General features: G+C 42.1%; 1 protein-coding gene across 1 annotated transcript in view; it reads left to right on the top strand.

Annotated features, from left to right (window-relative positions):
• Positions 1-25,283, top strand: part of LOC126471363 (glycoprotein 3-alpha-L-fucosyltransferase A) — a 184,715-nt gene that overhangs the window by 105,809 nt on the left and 53,623 nt on the right. The gene's annotated exons all lie outside the window — the stretch shown is intronic.

The following is a 25,283-nucleotide window of genomic DNA, read 5'->3' as shown; positions in this document are numbered from 1 at the left end:
TTCTTTTTTTTTAAGCATCTTCCCACAAAAATTACTGCAACGAAAATTTACGGAAGCATCACCTTGAAAGAAGTGACGCAGGCAACCATGTCGTGATGGAGGTAAAACAAGGCAAATAAATGCTATGCTCAGAAAACCACCATTTCAAGACCAGAAGACAGGTCAAGACACAGTTTAACATAAGGACTAGTGGATTCAGTGCCCAAGAATAGATAGTGCATGTCATCGGCTCTATCACTAAAATTTCCTTTTGCAGTCAGATTAGACCATACAAAAATAAAACCGCTGTGCAAATAAAAAGTATAAATTACATTTCCAGGGCCATAAAATTTGAGACAATTCGTATACTACAGAATAAACATTCAAAAGTGATACACTTAATTAATTGTGCACGAACTGCAGTAACAACACATCTTAGAACTGCAGTCGTAGTATAATACAGATTAATGTATTATGTTACTCATGTAATTGATAACAGCCACTGACCCTGTTACCGTCAAGACGTACACAGCGTTAAAAGAACGTTGTTGCTTCAAGACTATTTATATGCCATAAAATGACATTGAGTATTATGTTTGATAATGGCACAGAAGCCAAAGCTGCAACAGCACAATAAAAACAGTTATAACCAAAAGCAGGAAACGACATCATTTAAACAAAGCACTTCTGTTGGTCAAATCAAAGATGATGCCAGACATTGCTAATCCCCTGACGAAACACGAGAAGAATGTTCTTCCTTCATTTGGTTATTAATGGGGTAGTCTACAAGAGGTACAAACAGGCACGTGAAAATACAGTCATTCAAAAGCAATTCCCACTAGCTTCTAATCAAAAAATAGTACAGTTGATTTATTTACCAGCACTTTCAGAATTTCTCCATCTCGTTATTTAAATTTGTTTGTTCGCTTTTACATTGTGGAAGTTAATGATATATGAACATAAAACATGAGAGACGCATTTTTTGCTTAAAGTAAGAGCTGTGTAATTTTATACGACACGATGTAACGGATGTTTTTGCTAAACAGGACAATCTGCACGAAACGCTCCATGAGAGAGGATAAGGAGCAAAAAAGGTGATTTGGATTATCATGGTGGCGGTGGTTTGGGGGGGGGGGGGGGGGTGCGACATTGACACATGCGAGATTAAAACAGCAAAGGGTCCCTCCAAGACCACCCAGTTCAGCAACACCCTCAGTGTCACCAGCGCTCTTTTGTTGAGCATATTATAAATGTACCTGTACAGAGACAACTCTTGATGGACTCTTAGGCACCTGCAGGTAAGCTGCGCTGCTGCTGTAGCCCCTGGTAGCGAGCATTTGGCATGAGAGGGGTGTCAAGCGCCTAGGAATCATTCACAGATTGTATCTGTACAGGTACATTTTTAAAGTGATCAACGAATGTGAGCAAGTGGCACTGACGGTGTTTTCCCAATCGAGGGGGGGGGGGGGGGAGGGGGGGGGAGTTGTCTTATAGGGACTCTTTGCCATTTTATTCGTGCGTGTCCTTTGCTCCCTTGGATCACTTTCTTATTTCGTCCAGTGGTTTTGAACCGTCTCTAGTTGTTCCACCCTGTACACCAGAGCAAAAAGTGCGGTCACATTACACTCCAAAAATGTGGAGTCATGTTCAGTGGGATTGCTGGTCCAAGATGTTCTTAGCTTAGAGCTGAATCGTCTGGGGGAGGGGGGGGGGGGGGGGAGCAGGGTGTCAGCAATGTCAAGGTAGTCAAGAACGTCACTCTGTTGCTTTCGAACTGACTGCGACAACTGTGAGCGGATCATCACCCCGAGTGAAGGGTGGTTTTATTGGCGCCCTTTTTGCCACCCCCTAAAACCTTTTCGGTCAGTTCTGAGCGGCGCTGCCTCTGAAATGTTTTCCTCGGCCTCTCATAAGAAACCGCAAGATTTCAATACTGGGCTTCGCGGTTCTGACCTCCATCGCAAAGGTGACAACAGAAGAGGTGACGTGTGGGTAAAAGAGGTGTGTGACGATATTCCAATCGTGTGACATGTCCACGGTGGGGTTGGGCAGAATTGTGGAGAAATTTCCTGCCAATGTGACATCTTTAACGCGCCTTCCACGTCACATACACTTCTGAGCAGTGACCTTTATTTTCCATTTGTCTACACCTTGACGGTTGAAGTCACAGGGCGCCACGCTTTGCACCATCATAGAGGAAGGTTTCAGGTACCTTTGAGCCAAATTTCACATTTCTTTGTCATAATTCTAGACAGTTACGCCTTTTCGAAAAAGTGAGTCATTGCCTTAAAACGATGCACTCCACTCGCTCTATGGTGGCTTCAGCGTAAAACAAAAATAATAGATCCGACCAACAGAGAAATCATGTGATGATTTCTTTCGTAAAAGGAAAAAAAGTACCTATTGAAGACTAGCAATGAGAGCAATCAGTTTGAAACTTATTGTCGTAAAAATACGTTATAACGCGTAACCCGTTAGGAGAACAAATGAATATAGTCGTCACTGCAGAATTCCCTTCGACTTCCATTTCAGTCTTCAAAATGGGGAAACCTTCAAAATGGAGAACCCCAAACAGTCCACTCGCACGTGCGCCCTAGAATACCGTGAGTTTCGGGTTAATTTCACTTCATTTCATTCTTCTTAAAGCTCGATTAAAATTACTACGTAATTAATGTAGAATAATTTTTCTTTGATATTTATTTTGGCATACTCAGTGAGTTTAAAACACTGATTGTATCACCGTGTATCTAAGAAGAGCCCAAAAAGTAAGTACCTATATTTCTAATTAGGTTATTATTATCTCGACATTTTCAAGAACATAATATCAGGACCAGAAATGCGTGGACTCACAATTTTCTACACGGCCCAGTCACATTACTATGACTACCGCCTACCTTCGACATCAGTGTGAAATAACCACTCACCGACAGTCGTAATGTGGAAACGGGGTGGTTTATCTGACATCCAAGGATGGGAGCATTTCCGAAACGGCTAAGTGTGTGCATTGTTCGTGTGCCGCCGTCGTTAAGGTGTTCGCATGGCAAAATGGCGCTATCCAAAACCGGCGTCGTGATAACTGTGGTGCACCACGGGCAATAGATGTCAGGGGTGACGTGTACGGGCGAACAAACGTGTAACTGACTGACCAGACGAACCAAGGGGATACCAACAGTGTCTGCCTAACGACCGTTCAGCGAACGTTGTTGCGTATGGGCCTCCGTAGCAGGCGCCTGGTTCATGCACCCATTCTGACAGCAGTTCATCATCGACGAAGGCTGGAATTCGCACGTAAACACCGCAGCTGGACGTCCACTGAATGGCAATAGTTGGTTTCAGATGAATCACGTTTATGCTCCAGTGGCGAGAAACGTCTGAAAGCAAACACAAATCGTAGGAAGGGTACAGGATGGAGGAGAGAGCGTTCTAGTGTGGGGAATGTTTTTGTGGCAATTCCTGGCTAATCTCGTCATTCTGGAAGGTACAATGGGTCAACACAAGTATCCATCTATCCTTGGGGACCATGACACCCCTACATGCAGTTTGTTTTTCTTCGGCGCGCTTGTATCTACCTGCAGGACAATGCAACGTATCACACATCTCGCAGTGCACGTGCTTGGTTCGAAAAGCACCAGGTTGAGTTTACCGTACTCCCCTGGTCACCAAACTCCCCGGATTAAAACCCAGTCGATAATCTGTGGGACCATCTCGATCTGTTCGCGCAGTGGATTCTCAACCGAGAGACCTAACGCAGCTAGCTACGGCAGTGGAGTTTGCCTGGCTCCACATCTCTGCCGGTACCTTCCAGAACCTCATTGACTCTCTTCCTGCACGTCTCGCAGGTATCCGGGCTGCAAAAAGTTGTTATTCAGGCTTTCAACAGGTGGTCACGTTATTGTGACTGGACAGTGTTTATTTCTTTGTAAACATTAGATTCTTTCTTTAGAAAGTTTTAAAGCTAATAACACTTTGTTCTAATACTGAAATGTGTTATAAATTCTACAATCATGATGTCCAACAAGCACATACTGGTTTAAAGAATAGCAAAATAAAAATAAACTTTTTATATACTGAACAAATTGGCGTTGAAGTGAGTCACAATATGAACACTACACACACCATTCATTTGATAATGACCATATGTACATTTACGATCATGATGCTATTATATTCTCATTACTAAAAGCCTACAGGCTACATGGAGAGACAAAATTACTTTTAATTGGCATGTAGGCTATGATCTGTCACCGAAATAAAGTTGTAAAACTTTTTTTAGTGAAAAGAATTCATCCATCTCGCTCTCACAAAAGAAAGCTGAGAAAAGCAAGGAATGGAGAAGATAATCACTCGCTAGATCTTTATCCAAATACCTATCCTCTCGTGGAGAAAATAATGATGACGAAGGAAAGATTAATCAAACTGTTTAATGTGCCTCTAGTGTACTGATAATTACTGCTATTGAGACTAAAAACAGAGGTGAAAGGCCTACTTACGTGATTTTAATTAAGACTTCGACATGAGACTGAAAAAATTTGATAAAGATAGTAATGAAGAGAAAATTACTGAGAATGAACATATTTCTGATGGATTTAATTTAGACTCCTCTTCATCCACTGAAACTACAATACCTGTATTTCAGAATTGTGACTACTGAAAAAGATAGTGGAGGATATCAGCCCAGGGAAGGATCTTTTGAATCTATAGAAGACCAGATGAACACACTAAAGAAACACCTCGGTGTTTAATTTTGTCGTGGTTTTACTCACATTTGAACGAGACTAAATTTTAAGGAAATCGTTGCTACACTGACCATCAACAAAGAAATGTACTGATTTCGCTGCCGATTATTTGCCTCTGAGGGCGATACCAATAAAAATAAATTTATTTCTGACTTCTGTCAGTGGAAGAAATTATGTTCAAAGACATTAAAGCTTGAATTATTATGTCAACATCTATCAAATTTAGAAAAATTCAAAACTCTCTATGAGGTTGAAGCTTCATAAATCCATTGGCAAAGATAGTCAGAAGATGGTTAATTACGAGACCAAGAAATAGAGACACATTTTACATAGCCTTCTAGATATTACACTATTTGTAGCTCAGCAAAATCTTGCTTTGCGTAGTCATCGTGAACACATTCCATCGGGAAACAAAAGAATTGACGCAGTTGATGACGAAATATGCTCCAGTATTGAAACAGCATTGCTTAAAACTTGAAGAGTCCGCTGGCGGATCAACTGGAGTAGGTTTTGATTTTTCAAAAGAGATACAAAATAATTTCTTTTTCTTTTCTTTTGGGTGAAGAAGTTAAGGAAAACTTGACTGCAGATATAAAAAAGTGTAAATACCACGGAATAATTTTTGACAGCACTCCTTATGAAATCAGAACTGACTGAATGAGTCATATAATTAGATACGCCCATATAGAACACAACACTGAGGAAGTTGTAGAATCCTTCTTACATTTTTTATGTCGGAAAAGACTACGGAATGTATGGCAAAAGATTTTCAACAGCAGATGGGAAAAAGAGGGGCTCGATATTGCGTTGTGCAAGGCAGGGCCGGAACTATGACTTTTACCAAGGGGGTAAGCTTAAATTTGCCCCTACAAAGATCAACAGTTTTATACCAGTAATTTACGTAATATATTTCGAAATAAATATCACCATTTCATATCATTAACTCACTGTATTGACTAAATTAAGTCAATGTCAAAACAAACAAAAAACAATTTTAAAAATACAAAAAATAAAACATGATGATTCATTGTAGAAATAATAAATTTAAAGTTTCACTTTCCGCGCCTTTATTTTCAGCAAAAATGTTTATCATCTCAGTTTATGGAATCGGCTTGTTTTTGCTCTACTGAGATTATGTTCAGAATTGTTAACCTTTGCTGAGCAACTGTGCTCATCAAATAACTTTTAATTCATTTCAGATTGCTGAAACTCTTTCTTCCAGATGAAACAGAAACTGACACGCCAAGGAATAATTTAAAGGCTGTAGTAAGGTTGGGGTACCTCTCTACCAATTTATTTTCATAAATTAAACTTGTGGCACCTCGCAAGTCTCTTTCTGTTTCCAGCGGATGGTGTTTGGAACTTTCAGTTTCAAAAACAAATTCTTCACTGTTAACATGTTCTACATAGATACCTCCCAGTTCCACTGCTATGGCCTTTAAGTCCTCCACTTATATTTCTTGAATTTCGACACCACATAAAAAACCAAACTTTGCACCAACTTTCTACAGTGCCTTAAACCTGGTACTAAGCTCCATTATAACTCGGACAGTTATTTCTAATAGGGACATCTTGAAGAAATTTTCCTATGAATGTTCGGATACTTCATCCTCATAAAGCTCGACGGTCATTTTTTCTTTCCTCTGATCCTTTTTTCTGAGAATTCCGTTAATATCGCATTCTCTTCAACTAATTATTTGGCCTCAGAAATTGCTCCGTGGGTGCAAGAGTCGCTAGAAGCTTTATGAAAGCTCAATAAGCCTTCGACATTTCGAGCACTTTTATGAGTCGTTAAGACCTTATCTTTGCAGAAACTGACTGGCGTGATATTTTTTGTTAATATTGATTTGTTGTTGTTGTGGTCTTCAGTCCATAGACTGGTTTGATGCAGCTCTCCATGCTACTCTATCCTGTACAAGGTTCTTCATTTCCCAGTACCTACTGCAACCTACATCCTTCTGAATCTGTTTAGTGTATTCATCTCTTGGTCTCCCTCTACAATTTTTACCCTCCACGCTACCCTCCAATACTAAATTGGTGATCCCTTGATGCCTCAGAATATGCCCCACCAGCCGATCCCTTCTCCTAATCAAGTTGTGCCACAAATTTCTCTTCTCTCCAATTCTATCCAATACCTCCTCATTAGTTATGTGAGCTACCCATCTAATCTTCAGCATTCTTCTGTAGCACCACATTTCGAAAGCTTCTTTTCTCTTCTTGTCTAAACCATTTATCGTCCACGTTCCACTTCCATACATGGCTACACTCCATACAAATACTTTCAGAAATGACTTCCTGACACTTAAATCTATACTCGATTTTAACTAATTTCTCTTCTTCAGAAACGCTTTCCTTGCCAGTGACAGTCTACATTTTATATCCTCTCTACTTCGACCATCATCATTTACTTTGCTCCCCAATTAGCAAAACTCCTTTACTACTTTAAGCCTCTCATTTCCTAATCTATTTCCCGCAGCATCACCCGATTTAATTCGGCTATATTCCATTATCCTCGTTTTGCTTTTGTTGGTGTTCATCTTACATCCTCCTTTCAAGACACTGTCCATTCCGTTCAGCTGCTCTTCCAGGTCCTTTGCTCTCTCTGACAGAATTACAATGTCATCGGCGAACCTCAAAGTTTTTATTTCTTCTCCATGGATTTTACTTCCTACCCCAAATTTTTCTTTTGTTTCCTTCACTGCTTGCTCAGTATACAGATTGAATAACATCTGGGATAGGCTACAATCCTGTCTCACTCCTTTCCCCAACCGCTGCTTCTCTTTCATGCCCCTCGACTCTTATAACTGCCATCTGGTTTCTGTACAAATTGTAAATATCCCTTCTCTCCTTGTATTTGACCCCTGCCACCATTAGAATTTGAAAGAGAGTATTTCAGTCAACATTGTCAAAAGCTTTCTCTAAGTCTACAGATACTAGAAACGTAGGTTTGCCTTTCCTTAATCTATTTTCTAAGATAAGTCGTAGGGTCAGTATTGCCTCACGTGTTCCAACATTTCTACGGAATCCAAACTGATCTTCCCCGAGGTCGGCTTCTACCAGTTTTTCCATTCGTCTGTGAAGAATTCGTGTTAGTATTTTGCAGCCGTGGCTTATTAAACTGACAGTTCGGTAATTTTCACATCTGTCAACACCTGCTTTCTTTGGGATTGGAATTATTATATTCTTCTCTAAGTCTGAGGGTATTTCGCCTGTCTCATACCTCTTGTTCACTAGATGGTAGAGTTTTGTTGGGTCTGGCTCTCCCAAGACTGTCAGTAGTTCTAATGGAATGTTGTCTACTCCCGGGGCCTTGTTTCGACTTAGATCTTTCAGTGCTCTGTCAAACTCTTCACGCAGTATCATATCTCCTCTTTCATATTCATCTACATTCTCTTCCATTTCTATAATATTGTCCTCTAGAACATCGTCCTTGTATAGACCCTCTATATACTCCTTTCACCTATCTACTTTCCCTTCTTTGCTTAAAACTGGGTTTCAATCTGAGCTCTTGATATTCATGCAAGTGGTTCTCTTTTCTCCAAAGGTCTCTTTAATTTTCCTGTAGGCAGTATCTATCTTACCCTTAGTGATATGCGCTTCTACATCCTTACATTTGTCCTCTGGCCATCCCTGCTTAGCCATTTTGCACTTCCTGTCGATCTCATTTTTTAGACGTTTGTATTCCTTTTTGCCTGCTTCATTTACTGCATTTTTATATTTTCTCCTTTCATCAATTAAATTCAATATCTCTTCTGTTACGCAAGGATTTCTACTAGCCCTCGTCTTTTGACCTACTTGATCCTCTGCTACCTTCACTATTCCATCTCTCAAAGCTACCCATTCTTCTTCTACTGTATTTCTTTCCCCCATTCTTGTCAATCGTTCCCTAATGCCCTCCCTGAAGCTCTTTACAACCACTGGTTCTTTCGGTTTATCCAGGTCCCATCTCCTCAAATATTGCATATCACAACGAATTAAACCAATGACTTTGAGTTTTCTTATATTCATTTAAAATAGATTTTGCCGCAGTTTCTGTTTGTGGAGTTGACAAGTTATGAATTTTAACTTCTTCCAGAGCCTTTGCAACCTTTCCAAATTCTTGTAAACAGCTCGACCCCTCTACTTTCGCAGACTACCTACTCGTTCTCTCGGATGTTGATATTATGGGTGCATGTTTTTGTAAGATTTCCCATTTTGAAGTTCAAGCCACAAAGAATAGATAAAAACGATGGATAGTTTCAAAAAACATTTGAGCTACGGCAGATGTGTTCGCTGTATATGATCCTGCTAGATTCATAGAATTAGCAACACATGGACTCTCCTCAGGCATTCTTGATTAGAACACTTTGTACTTTCCACCGATGTTTGCTCCATTGACTCTGCAGTATTTCATGTTCAACTCATCGTGTTCTTTTTTTTTTTTTTTGCACTATCTTCTGACAAAGAACTTCTCCTGTTTCATCTCTAACTATAAAAAAGTCAACAAAACTCTCCACAACCTCTCAGTAACTTAACTTTACATAGTGAGTTACTTAACTCATCTGTTCATTATAGCTGATATTTGGGGTACATTCGAAAACATAAATGAAAAGTACTTTGCATCTAAAATATCTTTAATTATATCTTTTCTTATTTTGTTGGCAATGAAGTCAAGGAACTCATATTGTAAATTTTCGGAAAGATGTCTAATTTGTCTTTTCATGTGGCGCTCAATATGCTGATGTATGGCATCACCATAGAATGATATGAGATCAATGGTGTTTCCAAATTTGCCACTCTCTGGATCACCCAAATCTCCAGCTCCGTTTGTTCCTCTAAAGGGAGTCCCTTGATTTGCTAGAAAAAGAACAGCATCAATAATACAGTGCCACACAGTTCTACAATGAGGTTTATCTCTTTTTATCTGGTCTTGTACCTTCGAATCAAAGCCCCAACATCCAAGAGAAGACTCTAGAGTTTGGTGAATTTTCAGGGCCCTTCATCTATAGCTAAGAATGACTTTGACTCAGCATCTGAACCTAAGTAATAAAATAATCTGCAGGGTGTACAAGATAAAACATCTTTGCTCTCATCATAGCCTAGCCATAAAATTTTTAACTACTGACCCATTTTTAACTTCTTTCAAAACCAATCTTTATTTAAATTGCAGCCTTCTCTATAGCTTTTACTGATTTCAGGATCACGTTCGTTTCCTGCTCTCATATTTATAACATAACATCTCTCAATGTCAGAAAATTTCTTCGGCCATGTAACAGGATCGTTAAAATCAAATTCAGACTCACAGGTTCGGCCTTTTGATGAAGACCAACTCACGATCCCGGAATTTATGTTTCATATTTCACTCCATCGTCTATTTCCTTCTTACTCGTGTCATCTTGGTGGTTAACTTCAGTTTCTCCTGAAACATAAAAATACAAAATCCATACTAAATTTGTGAGGTATAGAGTCCTGGAGTAAGTTGTTTACATTTTCTGTTGTGATAATACTATAGTACCGGTAAGCGGTTAATCAGTGCTAAAAATGTCACATAAAAAAGGTACAAAAAGAAAACTATCCGTAATTTACATATACAAACCAATCGGTAATGAAAATCTGTACAATCGCATGAGATAATGCAACAAAAATCTACTGCTATTTTCTTCAGGCTTAGATACATATTTTCAACCGTGAGTCTCTATTCATATTTATACTCTATTTCATCTTCTGTTTCATCTTCTATTTCATATCCGTACATCGTTTTTATAACACTCAGCATTCAGTTCCATTCTTATATGCTCTATATTTAGATATGAGTAGATACGTCTATGTGTGCAGGACTATATCTTAAAACATAAACTGTGTGATACTTCGCATTGTTCAAATCTTTCACATACGCAAACATAATGAAGACTCCCGATTTGAAAGTACTTCAACATCCAAAAATAGAAATAAAACGAATTCACACGCGGTCTAACGTTTTGTTTACACTTTATCTTTCTCTTTCTTGCGCAAAGGGTTCATTTCGAACTCGTTAAAAACAAAGTAATACTCAACGACAAAATTACAACAAAAACAAATATTAATGCCGTATGATTTTAAAAGCACATAAAACGCGAATATATCATTACAGTTTCACAGTACCCGTCACGTATTTATATTATACAATCCTACCTGATATTTTGTTTTCATTACAGGCAGTAGGCTTTGTGAAATACGAATCCTGTTTTCGTGTTTGGGATAACACCTCAATTACTTTCTTCCTCTTTACTCCCGATATTTTTCTATACATCGCTCCACTATTTCTTCTTCGACCATACAGTATTGTAAAAGTTACTACATAAATTTAAACACACAAAAATTAACAAACATAGAGATCAATGAAACAGGATTAGCAGACAGCAAACAATGGATAGTCATGTGATGGGAGGGGGTCTGGTTGCGCAGGCATAGTGTCTGAGACAATTTCCATGTCAGCTTGGAGGTACTCCAGTTTTATTGAATGTTATCACTTTTTGATTGCACTTGTTTAACATACATATAGTTCTATGACAATTACTTTTATTAAAATTTATCGGAAACAAATATTTTATACTTAACCTAAAAATAAAATTTCGCCCAAAATATTCCGCCTCCTAAATTCTGCCGCCCAAAGCACGTGCTCCTTCTGCCATCCCCCCTCCCCCTCTCGCCACCCCTCCCACCCGTCCTCCCACCCTCTCCCACCTAGATCCGCCACTGGTGCACGACTCAAGGCTCAAGGTTATGACACTGTTGCGTCAGTGTCAGGTGTACGTGGAGTAGTAGAACGAAAACTTCCGGAATTCAATCCTAAAGCTCTGCTCAATCCCCGAGTTAATCATTCCTTAAATCTTTGTGACGTTCATTCATTCTCATATGTTCCTTCTAGTGTCACCAGTATTGGAATTGAGGTGAGTACATTGGTTCTCCTCGCCTTCTAGTTATAGATGGGAATTACTTGTAGAGAAGACAGGAAAGAGTTTGAAACGATTGTCTCACACTCGTTGGAGTGCTTATTACAGTTGACTTAAAGTCATAAAAGAATATGTGGAAACTATTGTTAGTACCTTGGAAGATATGCAAACTCCATCGAAGGCAAACCTTGATACTACATCTGCAGCTACATGTGATTTCACCTTTATGACCCACATCAAATTTTGGCACAAACCACTAGAAGAACTAAATTTAATCCAACAATATCTACAGTCTCCAGAAATGAAGTTGAGTAAAGGATTCGCCAAATTAAAAATGCTGAATGAGTTTTTAATGATGTAACGAACTACAATTATAGACAATGCTGTTGCTTTTGGTATTGAAAAATGCAATGATATGAACATTAAACATTGACTGACTGTGAAGAAGGAGGGTATTTAAAACTTTACTGGATAAACTAGCTCATGACACTTGATTATCGATTCTTTGTTTATCTCCTCCTCCTCCTCCACTTCCTCTGTCCTTCACCCCCACTTACTCTCTCTCCATTTTCTCCTCCTCCTGTCTATATCCTTCTCCTCCTCCACCCTTCCTCTGTCCTTCACCTCCTCCCCCACTGTCTGTCCATTTTCTCTCCTCCCCCTATCTATCTGCACCTGCTCCTCCCTCCTTTCCCTATCCATCTCCTCTTTCCCCTCTCTACGTCCATTTACCCTGGTCTCCTCCCATCCCCCTCCCTGTTCATTCCCTCTTTCGCCCTCTCTCTGACCTTGAGCCTTTCTTATTGTTATAGCCAACGAAAACTTGACTGGGAACTAAAGTCGCTTAAAATAAATGGATAAATTGGTTGGGACCACAGGTATATAGGGTATGAGAGACCTCTCCAGGTACTGGATCCTAGAGGGTCTTTGCATAGTAATAATCTGCAAATGGATAGGTTCAAGAAGTTTTAAGCGATTCAGATTTCGTAGTAGTATTCTAATCTTAAGCCCACAGCCATAAATGTAACGTCCTTGTTTTCTATTCAAGCCGACTGTGAGGAAGGAAACAAAGCATCATTATTTGTGTATACAATTTTTGTTTAACATTATATATAAGGAGAAGGAATATATATGGGAGAATCATTATGTCTTGCGGTCTGTCTCAGTTAAAAAGCAAGAAACAAAACGAAACCGCACATTTTCACTGCGTCGCATAGCACGGTATTTTTTTTACTCACAGTTGGTTTTAACAGAAAATTTGTGAAGTGTTGTTTAAAAAAGCAGAGGGCCTAAGTCCGTCTGAATGTTTATTGAAGTATCGTGTAAAAATTTGAAATAAGTATATATATATATATATATATATATATATGTGTGTGTGTGTGTGTGTGTGTGTGTGTGTGTGTGTGTGTGTGTGTGTGTGTGTGTGTGCGTGTGTGTGTGTGTGTGTCTTTAAATATAACATGTTGTTTTTGTGGTCTTCAGTCCAGAGATTGGTTTGACGCAGCTCTCCATGCTACTCTATCCTGTGCAAGCTTTTTTCATCACCAAGTAACTACTACAACCTACATTCTTCTGAATCTGCTTATTGTATTCATCTCTTGGTCTCCCTCTACAATTTTTACCCTCCACACTGCCCTCCAATACTAAATCGGTGATCCCTTGATGCCTCGGAACCTGTCCTAACAACCGATCCCTTCTTCTAGTCAGGTTGTTACACAAATACCTCTTCTCTCCTATTCTGTTCAGTATCTCCTCATTAGTTACGTGATCCCCCCATCTACTCCTCAGCATTCTTCTGTAGCACCATATTTCGAAAGCTTCTATTCTCTTCTTCTCTAAAGCATTTATCGTCCATGTTTCACTTCCATACATGGCTACACTCCATACAAATACTTTCAGAAAAGATTTCCTCCTACTTAAATCTATACTCGATGTTAACAAATTTCTCTTCATATATATTGAAAAATATATGACAAATGCCTGTGCAAATGTATATTAAATTATTGTCTGCACACTGAAAGTAAATCGGTCAAGAACTTCTCGAGATTTTTGCTAACAATGTGTTCTCAGCCTGCGTCCGTCCGAATGTTTGCCACAGTATAATTTGAAATAAATCGAACAACAAATTTACGAGACATTTGCTAATAACGTGTCCCTTTATATAGTATGTACATATATATTTATGGATCACATATATTATAATATATAGTTTACATGTGTCTAATGTTTATTACAACATTGTGTAAAAACTGGATCAAATCGGTCAACAAGACTTTGCTAAAAACAGTCCTCTGTTATATATACTTATATGTCATATATATTAAAATTTTGTAGCCTATGTCTGTCATAAAGATTATTGGAGTATCGTATAAAAATTGAAAGTAAATCGGTCAAGAAATTCTAGCAATTTTTGGTAACAACGTTAAGCATTGACTTGTCTTTATATAATAGAATAAATTTTCATTTTTATAACAAATTCATTAAAAAAATATTTAGCCTACTTCCATCCGAAGATTCATTAGAGTATCGAGTAAAAATCTCTACATCCCTTGTAATCAATACTTCTTGACCTTTTGTGTATCGGTCGCGTCATGAGAGAGAAATTTTTCTAAACTGGAAGTAATAAAAAATTATCTTCACCCTGCGATGAGTCAAGAAAGACTAACCAAACTGTCAGTTGTATAAACCGAGAGAAAAGTTTCAAATCAAATAGGTTTCAACGACGTTATTGAGAATTTCAATGAAATAGGGACACGAAAACATGTGCCATAGTAAGATCAATAATATCTACCATCTCGTACTAACATTACGAAACTAACTGATATTATAACTGTACAAACTTTATTTATAGACATATAAAATAAAAGGTAATTTTCTTATTATGTTCTTTGTTATTCCTTCGCACTCTGTCTGATGGTTGGTGTGCTAAACGCTGATTTGCATTCTAAGTATCTCACATATATCTTTATGTACGTATACTACAATTGCTTGAACATCGAGTACACACGTTATAAATATCTGAATTTTTTGTCAGGTCTTACACCTATATTATTTATTTTCTGAGAAATCTACACTACAAATGCATCAGTTTCTAAGCAGACCGTGGCCCTTATTTAGTTCCCCGCCCCGGACGTCCGACGAAGTTACCCCGTTACTGTAAGTAACAGTTCCGCTACCAAAATCTGCAAGTGAAACGTATTAAGGACGAAAGCAGTGAATGGCCGACTAAGAACAAAGTGTGAAATTTGTTAGAAAAAATGAGCCTTCACTTCCATTTTTTCTTTGCTGTATCCTTTCTCTGTGGATTTAAAGTTGTACTCCGTTATGTGATCTGAAAAGGGAAATTGCGGAGAATATGCCCAGAGACTGAAATGTGTCGATCCGTGAAACTTACTATATTGCTTAATTGAAAGTGTATTTCCCGTAGCAAGCATCGGGAACCGGGATCTGGTGTGCGACATAACTTCTACTTGTAATGATTGTTGGGATTTGACTGTAGTTCAATATCTCAAGGGCATCTAATCATCAAAGTTTACGTTTATTATTTGTATATGGTGTCTTAAATGGTATCTTAGAACTGGATATCTTTGTTGCCGCTCGGATTGGCGATCTTTCAGTCAGACTCAACTGTTGCGCTACGACTAAGCCTAACACAAATAAATGCGCCATATTTATAAAATACAATGAAAAAACTTATCATTGCTGTTTTTCCCTTTAGTTCTGACCCAGGAAATACACATGAGCCAAATTCAAAATTTTGAACCATATGAAAGCAGTCCTGCGAATCTGAGGAACATGTATTAGTTGAAACGTGTTGAGGGAATTCCCATTAAAAGCCTAACAGCCTTAATGGGTGGCTGTAAATTTCTTTGCTAAAGGTAAAGCATTTACGTGATATTTAGCAAGGAGGTTCATTAAAAATGCGTCTTTGGCAACAGCCACGTATACTGAGGAGTCAAAAGTCGCGGGATACCTCCAAATACCGTTCGGACATCCTTTTGCCCAGCGTAGTGCAGCAACTGGACGTGGCGTGGACTCAACAAGTCGTTGGAAGTCCCCTGCGGAAATACTGAGACACGCTGCCTCTATGATCGACCATAACAGCGAAAGTGCACCAGGGAAAGCTTTTGTGCACGAACTGACTTCTCGATTAGGTCCCATAAATATTGGACGGATGGCTAGATCATTCGGTCAAATTAACCTGAATGTTCTTCAAACAAATCGTGAACAATTGTGGCTCAGTAACATAGCGCAGTGTCAACCTTAAAAATTCCATCGTTGTTTGGGAACATCATAAATGACAACGAATGCCGAACATATAGAGGACCCAGTCCATTCCATGTGAACACAACTCATTCCATTATGGAACCACCACCAGCTTGCACACTGCCTTGTTGACAACTTGGTTCCATGGCTTCGTGGGGTCTGCGCCATACTCGAACCCTACCAGCAGCTCTTACCGACTGAAATCTGGACTTATCTGACCAGGACACCGTTTTCCAGTCGCGTAGGGTCCAAGAGATATGGTTACGAGGTCAGGAGAGACGCTGCAGGCGACGTCGTGCTGTAGGCAAAGGCACTCGCGTCGGTCTTCTGCTGCCATAGCCCATTAACGCCAGATTTCGCATCACTGTCCTAACGGGTACGTTCGTTGTAGGTCCCACATTGATTACTGCGGTTATTTCACGTAGTGTTACTTGTCTGTTAGCACTGGCAACTCTAAGCAAACTCCGCTGCTCTCGGTCGTTAAGTGAAGACCGTCGGCCGCTGCTTTGTGCGTGGTGAGAGGTAATGCCTGAAATTAGGTATTCTCAGCACACTCTTGACAATGGGGATCTCAGAATATTGAATTCCCTAACGACTTCCTGAATGGGATGTCCCACGCGTCTGTCTCCAACTACCATCCCTTTTTCCAAGTCTGTTAATTTCCGTCGTGCGGCCATAATCGCGTCTGAAACCTTTCCACATGAATCACCTGAATACAGCTCCAGCACTGTCCATTTATGCCTTGTGTATGCTCTACTACCGCCATCTGTATATGTGCATATCGCTATCCCATGACTTATGTCACCTCGGTGCAGAGGATCCTAAAAGTGCCTTATCATATACTGTGCCTATAATAAATCCAAAACAAGACGTGTCTGTGTTGCAAAATGTATAGTCGTATTTGAACACTCAAAAATTCTCTGGAGGTATGTCTGTAGTTTTCAAAAGAATTTATGTTTAAATTTTTCTCAGAAACAGCTAAAATTCTCGTCTGAGATCAAAATGCTAACCAAAATTTTCATCGTCGCCCCAAATTCTGGGCTCGTTTTACCCTCCCATCTGGAAGTCACACAACTTTCGAAGTTTCGAGGTTGGATTAATAAAAAAATAGAGAATAGATAAGACGGTGGTTTTAATGCTTCATGTGCTCTACATAATCTTGATTAAAACGCACGAATATTCGTAAAAGCGTGTGAAGCTTTCAGAAAAGTACTTTTTGGGATGTTGTTCAACTCGTGCGTCACGCTGGCTTCAACATCAGCTATGTCGCCAACGTGTCGATCCTTCACGTGAATTTCTGCACTCTGTCGTTATGTGGTAGGTTCGTATTGACAATACTAAGTCTCCTTGAACATTTGATTTAGAGATGTTGCTCCATTGCAATTTGTGAGACAACAACGTTGACACACTACGGCAACACGTCCACTACTGAACACTGCCTTCTCACAACTGATCGGTCGAATGCACAACAGTTGTTATAGTCGTTAGTTCGAGTTGCCACCGTAGCTACTGCGCTGACGTCTCTTATACGTCAGGAATAAAATCAGTCACGGAACTTTTTGGACGGACGCTGTACGTAATTACATACAGTGAACAAGTAAAGACATAATTTATTGCTTTCTACTTAGAATGGCATGCTGCTGCACAACTGTCAAGATTCAGGTAGAATGATAAATGCTTTCCAGGCATAAGATTTCTTTGTGCATTAAGTTGCGAGTGACTGACCAAAATTATGAACATCCAGCATCACTCCCTCATCGGTGTCAACGCATAAAGTGCATAAAGTGCTAAACGCTACATCTGCATACATACAGAGTGACTTATTCAGTTCTTTGGCATTAGATATGGTCGCTGCATAGAGAGCCTTTTTCAGATTATAATAGATCGCATCAAAAGTTTTCTGCCGCGCGGAGTGGGTGCGTGGTTTGAGGCGCCATGCCATGGAATGCGCGGCCCCTCCCGCCGGAGGTTCGAGTCCTCCGTCGGGCATGGATGTGTATGTTGTTCTTAGCATAACTTAATTTAAGTAGTGTGTAAGTCTGGGGACCGATGACCTCAGCAGTTTTATCCCTTAAGAATTCACACACATTTTTTCCTGACATGTTACACGACAGGAAGTAACACAAAACTTCGCTGGGAAGTTTACGAACCTTTCGGGAAATTCATAATGAGTCACAAGTCAAAAATGTAAGGAAGATCTTCCATGAGCAGATTTCACAATGTAGATGATCCTCCTTAGGAAATGAGGTTACTGATTTAACGTTCTAAATCACGTCACCTTCATTGCAGCTATATCTGTACTCAGCTAACTTTAGGCTACATGATGCGCCATATCATTTTGCAACCTTCCTGTTATTATTGGTGAAATTAAGGCTCCAAAACATTTATTGCAGCTCTGTCTGTACTCTGCAAACCAGAGGCTATGTGATGTCAGAATCATTTCCCAATCTTCCTGTTCGACTATCAGACGATTCGCGTTAGCTACATAAAACATGTCCCAAAGCGAGCAGTTCTTTTAATCATAGACGATGTGAGTCCCACACAAAAAAAACAGTACCAGAATTGATTGACGAAGGATTTTTAAGCGCCATAACTCATGAGTGAACAACACTTCCGTAGGATTGTTGCAATAAATTTCAGTCCGGCATCAGTCATCTACAGGGCTAGGTTTCTATAGCCATTAAATATTAGATCTCTCTGGCCACATACTCCCATATACTTGACGGCTGTGACTGATTCCAGTGACTCAGTGTCGATAACATGTTCTTTGCGTCAAGGCTGGTCATCTTCAAGTCTTCCTGCATTCTGTAGCACCTTTCTGACGACGTGACGTCCCTGTATACCATAATGTGATCTGCAATCAGCCTCAAGTGCTAAATACGTCTCTTTTAGTAAACAGTACTGCTCATAGAACACTTCCTTGAACACAGAACCCGAGTTTTGCTTGAGATAACGTCTCCCCTTTCTTCTTCTTTTACGTTAATCTCATCTAGCGCCGAGTTCGTTGTACTCAAGATTTGGCAAAATTTATTTTTATTTACCACTGCGGCCGGCTAGCCTTCCTGTCGCTGCCGTCATCAACTTATGGGGCTGTGGCTGTGAAATGTGTTCACTTTGTTCTGTGTGTGATCATATTTCAATTCTTTATGTGTTGTGTCTGTCCGAAAGAACAGACACCACACATATAATAATAATAATAATAATAATAATACACACTGAGCTAACAAAGCTCATGAGATACCTCCTCATATCGTGTTGGGCCAGTTCAACGTAGGATAGACACAACATGTCTTTGGAAGTCCCCAGCAGAAATAATGAGCCATGCTGTCTCTACAGCCGTCCATAATTGCGAAAGTGTTGCCGATGCAGGATTCTGTACATGAACTGACCTCTCGATTATGTCCCATAAATGTTCGATGTGATTCGTGTCGCTTGATTTGGGTGTCCAACCCATTCGCTCGAACTGTCCAGAAGATTCTTCAAACCGAATGCAAACATTTCTAGCCCAGTGACATGGCGCATTGTCACCCATAAAAATTTCATCGTTGTTTGGGAACATGAAATCCATGAATGGCTGCAAATGGTCTCCAAGCAGCCGAACATCCAGAGTATCCAGTCCATTCCAAGCAAACATATCCCCCACCATTATGGAGCTACCACCACCTTGCATAGTATCTTGTTGACAACTTGGGTCCAGAGTCTCGTGGGGTCTGTGCCATACTCTGACCCTACCGTCAGCTCTTACCAACTGAAATCGGGACTGACCACGCCACGGTTTTCCAGTCCCGTAGGACCCAACGGATATGGTCGCGAGCCCAGGAGAGGCGCTGCAGGCGATGTCGCGCTGTTAGCAAACGCACTCTCATCCGTGGTCGTATGCCATAGCCCATTAACGCCAAATTTCGCCGCACTGTCCTAACGGATACGTTCTTCGTATGTCCCACATTGATTTCAGCGGCTACTTCACGCAGTGTTGCTTCTCTATGCAAACGCCACTGCTCTCGGTCGTTAAATAAAGGCCGTCAGCGCAGCGTTGTTCAAATGGTTCAAATGGCTCTGAGCACTATGCGACTTAACTTCTGAGGTCATAAGTCGCCTAGAACTTAGAATTAATTAAACCTAAGTAACCTAAGGACGTCACACACAGCCATGCCCGAGGCAGGATTCGAACCTGCTACCGTAGCGGTCGCTCGGTTCCAGACTGTAGTACCTGGAACCGCACGGCCACTCCGCCCGGCGCGCAGCGTTGTCCGTGGTGAGAGGTGATGCCTGAAATGTGGTATTCTGTGTCCCAGGCGTCCAGCTCCAATACCATTCCGCGTTTAAAGTCCGTTAATTCCCGCCGTGCAGCCACAGTCACGTCAGAAACCTTTCAACGCCGACCACTTGAGTACAAATGACAACTCGGCCAAGGCGCTGCCCTTTAATGCCTTGTGTACGGGTTAATACAGCCATCTGTATTTGTGAATACCGCTATCCCATGACTTTTGTCACCTCGGTGTATACGCCTTTGCGGCATTTCTTGGTATGTTTTGTGTGGATGCACCTTAGGTCCGACCTCTTGCGGGAATCGTGCCATATACTGAGAGCAATGAGAATTGTGGACAGGGGCGCGCAGTGGAAGTAGTTGCTACAGGTTGGAAATTGGGGTTGGAGAGCCACAGCTGCAGTCTGCCTTTGGCAGTGCAACAGAGCGCACATGTTGTCGTGTTCCTACAGTGGTTACTTACGCGGTGGCTTAGTGTCTACAATACATGGCGAAGCATACCGTAAATCTACACTCCTGTTTACTTTTTGCAACGATTACACCCAAACCAAGGCGCTCGAGGTGGAGCGTTTTCTGAGAGAGGTCAAGATCACGGTGCCTGACATCATAGGCTGGGATTCTTTGGAGGAAGAGACCAAACATCGAGGTCATCGGTCATCATAGGCATACATTTGTTGATCTGAAAAGCAAGGCCTACGTTAAAGCCATCAATGAAGCGGCATGTGAACGCATACTGTGCAAAACCAAATAGGGGTTCCACTTCCGTCATGCCAACGGAACTGTCGGGGCGGTGGCTGTAGGCCACGCATCTTAGGCATGCGTATGATACGCGTTTTCAAATTGCCATTCAAACTTCCGGCAGAGGAAGTTGTCATGGCACTCTGACCGTACGGCACAGTTCATGGCCATACGGCGGTGAAACAGACTCAGTTTCGGATATCTCCTGTCCTAAATGGCGGCACTATAGATCTGCGATTCTACGTACAGATCAGAGGATGCCGTGCAATAATTATGTAAAACAACCAGCCAAGGCCCTATTCTCGTTGTGGCCAAGAAGGCCACCTTAGATCTGAACACCTACAACGGCGCATTATGCAACTTCCTGCTGCTGACCTACGCCGCTGCTCTCTCTTCTAATGCCGCCTCGCGACGACGTCCGGACGCCACCATTGAGTCGGATCATCCTCTTATCGAGGGCGCCTCGGACGGCCTGGTACCTAGGTCGGCCGTCGACCCCGCTCCGACGGAGACGACGCTGTCGAACGCCGACCCACTCCTCAACATCAAGGTGGAGCACGAGTCGTTCATCACCCCTAACGCGGCCTTCTTGACACAGCGAAGCGAATCCCTGCCGTCGTCGGACACGGGAAGTCACGTGAGGAAACGACGTTCTCAGAAAAGTTGCAAGAGAAGGCTCTGAACTTTCTCCAGCCAAGAGGGGACATTACAGGCCAAAGACAAGGCCACCATCGATCCGAACGACGCCCACGAAATCCCCATCGCTGAAGGGGACGATGTGAGTGTGGCTACATCTACCAGTGTTCCTGTGCCCGACCCCCACAGCACCGTGAGGACACCAAACCACCAGTAGACTTAGCTCTGGTGATACCATGTCACAAACCAGTACGCTCTCTTTGGAGGACGAAATGGACGATATACTGGTGCCCACCTCCACGGCACAGGGTGTAGAGTAGGTCGAGGACCAGGGCCCACTAAGGGGTCCTGGGACACTGGCACCATTCTGCTAATCGTTCTCTCCCCATAAACACCTATGGGCGAGTGGAACGATGTTCCATCACGACTCCCACGACTTCTGTTCTGTTGATGCCACAGCAGATCTTCCTCCAGCAGTCCACCACCAGGTCTATCGGATAGCGACGATCAACACTAGCAACATCAGTTCATGGGTAAAACCCCACCTTATGTGGGAGATGTTCTCGTCTTCTGATACTGATTTCGCCCTCCTGCAGGAAGTACATATGGCTAGTCTTCCCAATATAAACAGCTATGCTGCTTACGCCTCTGAAGGTGACTCCATGGGCCATATACAGCTACAAAGGGATTCCTGTCTCCAGTGTCACTTTCCCGCCATCAGTTAGGCTGTGGCACTCCCTGCCATATGGACATGCTTCATTAATATCTATGTCCTGTCAGACTCCCCCCAACAATGTAAAAGGGCCCAGTTTTTTTCCGAAGACACTGTCCCCAGTTTTAGTGTGATATGAGCACTGCCTGCTAGGAGATGATTTTAACTGTGTTCTGCACCCAGAAAATCGGAATCCCCACTGATTGATGCCAGGAACTACGTTTAATGATGGGGGACCTTCTGCTTCACAATACCTGGTAAGTCCAAAATGGCGACCGTCCTGCTGTACATATCTTGCAAAACACCATTCTTTGATTTAAATTCTGAGGAAGACACTCCTAGCAGTGTTGAAACCCGGTTAATTCGTTAAAAATAGTGACCGAAGGCTGTTTTCATTCAGTTGTAACTATTCACGGTCTCTAAACGTGCAGCCATGTACAGAATTCTTGCAAACCATTTGGCAAGTCGCCTTAGCAGGATATATGCGTCACAGGATCTTACATCTGCAATAAGCGACACCAAACGATGGCTGCTGGTCTTTTCCGACCATTGTGCTTACATCTGCACGGTCCTCTTTCCACCCCAATCTGTATGACGCCTCCAAGCGCCTTGGAAACTCAGTATTCTCATCTGCTTGACCCAGACTGTCGTCAGCACATTGCTGTGATGTGGGCGGCCTGTGAGCAATGCCTTCCCAGCTACCACTTGGCGCTGATATGGTGGATGCACTGCGCCAAACAAGCGATCTGGAGGGCACTGATGCAATATGGAAAGGACCTGGCCGAATGACATGGCAACATCATCAACTTCTACTGTGCGATCCTCTGAGATCAGATCGTCCAGCCACCATCCCTAGACACCCATATGGAATGGCACAGAACTAAGATGAGGATAGCTGTCCTGGCATACCTTAAATTGCAGGAGGTGGTAATACAGAAATGATGCCATGCCCAGGCGGTATTGGAAATTACATTACATCCATGCATCACACAGTGTCCGACGATCGACAGCATCATCCACAGCTCATCGACACTCTGGTCATTCCATATGATTTACCAGTCACGAAACAGAATGATATTGTTAATGTTTTCATCAAACACTACCGACATACTTACAGGGAAGAGGATGCCAACGCCATTATGACGATGCCATCTTGCAGTATGGCACATGCCCCCTCGCCCACATGGAGGCAGATACTTAAACAGTGGTGCTCACATGGGATAAAGTCGATGATGCAATCGATAAAGATGTAATCAACAGATTGTCTGGCGTAGACAGTTTACTGAATAAGATTTACTGCGCCTTCAAAAATGGTTCAAATGGCTCTGAGCACTATGGGACTTAACATCTGTGGTCATCAGTCCCCTAGAACCTAGAACCTAGAACTACTTAAACCTAACTAACCTAAGGACATCACACACATCCATGCCCGAGGCAGGATTCGAACCTGCGACCGTAGCGGTCACGCGGTTCCAGACTGAAGCGCCTAGAACCGCTCGGCCACACCGGCCGGCTTACTGCGCCTTCTGAGGGTTCATGGCACCACAGTGGATGACTGTGTTCCAGGAATTGATGACATCTGAGGAAGCAGTCCTGCTCGCATTCTTTGAGGGCATCATTGTTCCAATCCACAAACCATCTTGTGGTTTGACCATCACACACTAACGACTGCTCACCCTCCTCAACACAGATTACAAGATCTTTTCCCAGTTACTGGCAATGCATCTCCAAAGGCCCTTATGTCCTTTCCCTGGAGTAAACTGCACCTTTGGGCAGGTTAACACAGGTGAACCCCATGATTTAATTGCGATGGTGGCTACCTGCAAAATCCGCGCGGCAGCCTGCGACAAAGTGCCGCACCGTTTCCTCTTTTCGGTGGTGGCCTGCATGGGCATCCAACCTCCCTTCATCGACATCCTCCAGCGCCTTTATAGTGGTGCCTGTTCCCAAGTACAAGTCAATGGACGACTGGCAGGACAGGCACTCATCTGCCGCTCAATTTGGCAAGGATGGGCCCTCTCAACCCTCCTATATGCTATTGCCCTAGAGCCTCTCAACGGGGGTCTGTCGATCAAGCTCTCTGGACTCACCCTTCGCCAACACACCTTTTGTTGCCAGGTGAACGTCGACGACCTTCTACTCCTCATTAACTCCGGCTCTGAGATTCGATTAGTCCTGGAATTGAGTACATGCTATGGGGCTGCTGCAGGTCAAATCTGTGATGTACATCAGATGAGGCCTCCAGGAAAATGAGGTGACACCCCTGCTGCAAGTACAGACTTTCTGGTACCAGGGCGTTTTCTTTACCCCCACTATCACAAGCACAGTCGTGACGTATTTCCGCAACGACGTCTGCCAGTACCATCGCCGCCACCAAGACCCTCTTTGATACACAGAGTACCTTAATCGCTATGTGGTGTCTAGATTGGTCCACGTTGCACAAGTGCTCCCTCGCCGACGACAACTGATTGCAACCTTTAGGTAGCCATTGGCTATTACCTTAAATTAGTTCCATGTTTTTAAGTCCGTTATGAGACACTTAGCAACAGGATGGTTGCCTCGGACTCATCAACGTCCTAATGCGAGCCATCCCATTCCACGTATAAAATGTAGCCTCTTGAGTGGAATCGATGGAATCGTTTGGAATGCATTACCCTCAAGAAAGCGCTACCTGTTGGACAAATAACTATGAGAAAATAATGGACTAGACGGGGCACGTCCCTAACACGCACCTTGCTTGATGTCCTCCTGCCTGGTCTACCTCACCACTGGTGTCTGCCAGTCACATTTAAGCCTTCTTTGTCGACTACAGCTATGCACTACCTGTCTCCCAGCCACGTATCTGCCCAGTACTAAGGATTTTTACTCCCTACGACTGCACAGCATTCTCCATAACGTACTGGAGACCAAAAATCTCTTCATACGGTGGCCTATAGTGTGGTGTACCATCCACCAACCCTTCCTTCCTACCGACGTCCGGGGGGCATGGTACCGCGTAGTCAACAGGAAATTGGCCACAAAACAATGACTGCACAACA

Source organism: Schistocerca serialis, chromosome 3 (assembly GCF_023864345.2).
Source record: "Schistocerca serialis cubense isolate TAMUIC-IGC-003099 chromosome 3, iqSchSeri2.2, whole genome shotgun sequence".
Lineage (NCBI taxonomy): Eukaryota > Metazoa > Arthropoda > Insecta > Orthoptera > Acrididae > Schistocerca > Schistocerca serialis.
The sequence above is the reverse complement of the archived record's forward strand: the minus strand, read 5'-3'. Positions and strand labels throughout refer to the sequence as shown.